Raw genomic sequence first — 5,072 nt, 5'->3', positions numbered from 1 at the left:
GCGAGCCGGGCGGCGAGGGCGAGTTTCCCGTCCTCCCCAAGAAATGCCTTTGTGGTACGACGCCGTTCCCTGCCCACATGCCTTTGGGTGATCTTGCCCATATCATAAACGCAGAGAACGCTGGCAGAGCTGCCGCCCCTTCTGAGCACGCAGGAACCAAGTCCCGCTTGCGAAGCGCACCGTCTCCTGCCAAACCACAGCTCTGCAGCACCGACCCAGCTTCAACCTCAGACCCACGGAACCTGAGGCCGGGCTGAGTTTGCTAAGTCCCTGCCGGGAAGCCCAGGTCGGAACCCGTGCACTCCTTGCTGCGCCACTCGTGGATCCTCGACCACCCCACAGCCCCCGGTGCCCCCCGGTAGCGCAGCTGGCACACGGCCGGCACGCTGCACGCCCTCGCCTCCCGGCATCGCTCACCCCCCTCGGCTGCTCCCAGACTCCCACCCCACGCTGCCAGAGGAAGGAAGGGGACCACCCACGGAAAAGCGAAGCCTTCCTCCGGCTCTGGAAGCGTTACAGAACGGGAAGATGAATGGAAGCGATCCACTCCGCGGAGAACCTCACCCACCTACCCCACCCTGCCCGGGGGCAGCCGGGTCCGCTGCGGGGGATGCAGGGCGCTGCCTCGCCTGGCTCCATCCCCACCTTGTGCCGCGCTCCTTAGCGGAACAAAGCCGTGCCAGCCCTTTGTTGGCGCCGTCCTCCCGCGCCGCAGCAGCGCAGCAATGGCAGGGTGACCGCGGAGGAGCAGGCACTCCTTTATCTTATTTGCCCCGCTGAAAGAGGAACGTGCTCTTATCAAACTCCAAAACCTTCCTCGTGAACTTGTTGGAGAGGCATATCGAGGTGGTCCCGAGTCCTATTTATATTCAGTCCCATCTTCAATTCCTTTGTTCGAAGCTTTCATAGCTTGATGAACACCGAGCTGCCGCCGCGCGGACCTGCACAGGTGGCTGCACTTTGTGCAACAGCAGGAAACCTCTCCTCAACGGTCTGGCCTCAGAGCAGTGAAAGCAGCTATAGAAGTGGGAGATCAGAAGCCCCCCACCCCAAATCCCTTTTGTCCACCCTCGCTGCCCCGTGCAGCGCTGCCCTGCCAGCAGCCACTGATGGACATGTCGCAACCTGCGCCTTTGCCAGGGCTGAATCACCCTGCGCTTGGAGAGCTTCTCCCATTCTCTTTCCAAAATCTCTGTTAGTGTAATTTCTCCTCTGTCCCCAAAGGCATGAAGAGCAGTTTATTGCTGTATTGTGTGGCAGTCTGTTATATACTGAAAGCTTTACTCATCTCCCTTGATTCCCTCTGCATTTGGCAGGGCCAGTCCGCCCAGCTTGTCCCTATGGGTCACATCACCAAGCTCTACCATCCCTGCTGGCATGGCACATCCACATGTCTCCCATAGCCTCCGTGTCCCATGCTGCTCCCACAGTAGGCTGCCACTGTTGACTCACGTACCCCAATGGACGAGTTTTTGCCCTGAAGAAACAGAGTATGTCCCTACTGCATCCTGGGTCTCATAAGAGCAAGATGCTTCCTACTGGCCGCATTCCCATGGGTACACTTTCTGGGCAAAAAAGAAAACAGCAGTTAAGCCAGTTTGTTTCCTCCTTGGCCAGCCCAATCCAGCTCCTGGGGCCAAGGGAGGCTATGAGAGCCTCATTGCGCCCTTTTTGTATTTGTCTCCTCTCACTGTTGTGATGTAAGCACTCAATAAAATATGTGGCACATTTAATGGGTGGAGAAATGGCAGACCCTGGGCAGCAACAGCCGTGGGAAGGGATCTGTAATCCCTGCTGGCACCCAGCATATACCCAGCAACAACTAGGAAGGTTCAGTTGTCTCGAATTGCACTTGCAGACAACATTACAAATGCAAGTCTACACACAGCCCCAGCTAAATAAAAAATAAAAGGCAGATCCCTTTTTTTGCTGGAAAATTCTGTGTCACCAGGTTGCAGCACGAGGAAGAAAAATCTCACTTGAGGCCAGGATTCTGCCTAGGGAAGGGCTCAGCACTGAGCCTGTTGGCCAGATTTTCCTCACCTTCTGCCTGCACAGGTGGTGGGTGCAGGCTGGCACCTTGCTTCTGTCAGCTCCTGGAGCAGAACGAGGGCTGGCACTGGGCTTGCTAGCAGCTCAGCAGAGCAGTGCATTCATCAGCAGGCAGCTGAGAGCAGCCCAGCCTTGCTTCTCATGCCATGCTTCAGTTCACGTAAAACCAGCACACATCCAGCTGCAGCCATCATTTCCTTTGTTGTCTTCACACAGGTGAGTGTCCACATCTAGACAATTAACACCCAGACAATCCTTGTGAATGGCATCCCAACAGAGTGATGTATGGTGTCGCTGGTTTTGGTTCCTTGCAAGTAGAAAATGGGAGAAGAGGAACCTGTATATTTTAAAGCCTAACAAAACCGGACCATATGAATGACTTATCTCCCCAAGCTCCTTGTGATCACCTTGCTTAAGGCCAGAAAAGTCCATCAGCCCTGATAACCTAGCAAATAAGGACATCCTCTTCTGCTGAAAAGAAGGCAGCTCTTGGAGTCCCACAGGCTGCACCACAGCATGTAGGGAACATGAGGCCTTTGCTGTTGTTACAGAACCTGCCAGCAGCTGAAAGCCTCTTTGTAGGGAGGTTAAGTTTACAGTGTAACTGAAACATCTTTAAATATCTGCAGCAGCAGCATCTTGCTGGAAGAAAAGTCCAGTCCTGTCCACACTGCAAGCTGTAAAGTGGCTGGAGTAACACTGAGCACAGCTCGGGCGTTCCTGGGCGAGCTGTCAGGAGCACGCAGGGACAGGGAGGATGTACCTCTCCATGAGGTTATGGCTCTGTGCCATAACACAAAGGGCTCACCGAAGGATTAGTGGGGCTGTCAGCACTGCCACCGACCTATGAAATCCTGAAAGCACAAACAGAAAGCAATGATGTAACACAGTCAGGAAAACATAGAATTTCAACACAGAAAGTGCCTCCCGCAGAAAGAGGGAAGAAACAGCAGCCACAGCATCACTTTACCTGCAGCTGGTGCATGTGTGTGCAGAGATGTAGGAGTCTGGCTGAGCTGATCGGATGCAGGGAGGCTGAGAAACCTCTCAAGACATCACATCTAATATTGCAGCTCCTTCCTTCCCCATTGCTATCACCCTGCCCTCCCTGCCTAGGGATGCCAGCACTGCCTCCATCCATGCCCAGTCTCCTACCAGCCCTCTCCTTACTTTCAAGAAACGAAGTGATTGCTTACCTCCCTTTTCAGTGAACTAGAAACAGGCCAACAGACTTCAAAAGGCTGAGGTATATGCCATTCCTCTGTGTTTCCACAAAATGCATCTTTTTGCAGCTTTTCCTTCTATTTACAGCACAGGCAGAACTGGGTGGGACCATGCACTTGGGAAGCAAATCCTCAGGCATGGATGACCAGCATAATTCCAGCTGAACTGGGTCCACTGCAACTGCAGGCACACAACAAAATTGCTGATGACACACAGGGATGTCACGTCACTCCATGACTCCTTCGTTCCAGGCTTAGAAATATAACAGGAATGAAGGCATTGCTAGAACATGGGAAAAAACAGCAGGAGTCATGCAGGGGGCTTAGGGTAAGGGTGGGAAGGCAGGGTGACACCATAGCAGTGGAAGAGGGCAGGGAAGTGTTTGCAAAACCCAAACCAAGCAAAAAGCAGGAAGCTGTGAGAAGGAGCATGCAAGTGATGGCAACAAGGCTAAACCAGCATCCTACCTGCAGGCTGCCGGATCTGCAAGAAGCAAGGCTGGTTTCACAAGTGTGAAAATAACTACAGAGTTTTGCTGTGGAGGAACTGGGCGGTGTGGTGACCCCTCATTGGGGCGTGCCAGGCTCCGCTCTGCAGCCTGCAGGGCAGGCAGAGGGGAACATCTCCTGTAGCTGCCTGCAGCACTGGGGGTGGGAGGTGGGTGCCAGGAGATGGGTGCCCAGCTGTCCTCAGTGACACAGGGAGGTTGTGAGCCCCGTCTTGCCCCTCTCATATGCACACACTGAGAAACAGAACCTGAAGAAAGGGTTGAAATATGTGGCTCAAAGATAAGGATCCTTCCCCCTGTGTTCAGAGCAAGCAAGTATGCAAAACAGAAAATGTCCCCATACTTAGCACAGACGTGTCTGTGGTGACAGGTGGGAGCTTTGCTCTGGGAGTTGGGAGCAGGGCACAGGGGACACCACCACCCTGAAGTTCCTGTTGGGGAGACCAGAGTGGCAGCAAGCTATGGTGGGACAGAACCAAAACCCCAAATGGTTTGCAGAAGCAGCTTTGGGATGTGCAGATGCAGATGAGCTGCAGCTCAGACCACTTCCTACCCACGCTCCTTGGCCACATCTTTTCCCCAGTGGTTCTTAGCCCACCTGTTTTTAAATTCTCATCATACATAAGGCTCTGTAAAATAATCTGTGCTGGCATCTAACACTGGAAGTGGAAAATGCAACCCAGATGTTTCTTGGTTCGTGTTCTGCTCGAGATGGGCTGCAAATAACATATTATGAACATGCAGAAGGAAGGGGGAAAAAGCCACCAGGTGAGCAGCATAGGAGAGCAAGATGAACAACGAGCAAATCTAGAGAAGCTCTGTGAAAGAAACAGAAGAGAGAAAGAAGAGCATTCCTTTAGGTCAGTGCCTTGGGGCAGCGGCAGGGCTGCTGGGCAGCACCATGGCAAACAGATGCAGAAAACGACCAAGACAAGTCAATTATTTCTAGAGGCAGTGGAAAAGACACCACACACCGAGAGGAAGGTGGAAAGCCCTCAAACAAAAGAGATGACAGAGCTACTGTGCACAGAAGTGGCCTGATTATCTCTGATAAACATATGTTGACGCTTGCAGGCTCATCACAAACTAGAGCAGCTTGCAGAGCTGTGAGCGATGATCGGTGGCGTTGCAGCTGGGTGACAATATTTGCAGACACAGAGCCAAGCGGCAGCACACACAGCCATGGGAGACAGGTTGTGCCCCAGCCACTGAGCCCCAAGGCACTGAGCAATCCCTGGGATCTCTCTTCTGTTTCTTTCACAGAGCTTCTCTAGATTTGCTCGTTGTT

General features: G+C 53.1%; 1 long non-coding RNA gene across 1 annotated transcript; it reads right to left on the bottom strand.

Moving 5' to 3' along the window:
- LOC104912591 lies at window positions 1-4,903 on the bottom strand. Its single transcript, XR_794770.3, has 3 exons — window positions 3,744-4,903; window positions 3,249-3,456; window positions 1-2,906 (listed from the first exon to the last, which is right to left on the bottom strand). It is a non-coding gene; the product is annotated as an uncharacterized LOC104912591 (long non-coding RNA).
- Between the last annotated feature and the right edge of the window lie 169 nt (window positions 4,904-5,072).

Source organism: Meleagris gallopavo, chromosome 11 (genome assembly GCF_000146605.3).
Source record: "Meleagris gallopavo isolate NT-WF06-2002-E0010 breed Aviagen turkey brand Nicholas breeding stock chromosome 11, Turkey_5.1, whole genome shotgun sequence".
Classification (NCBI taxonomy): Eukaryota; Metazoa; Chordata; class Aves; order Galliformes; family Phasianidae; genus Meleagris; species Meleagris gallopavo.
Note: the sequence above shows the minus strand (reverse complement) of the source record. Positions and strands in the feature narration are given on the sequence as shown.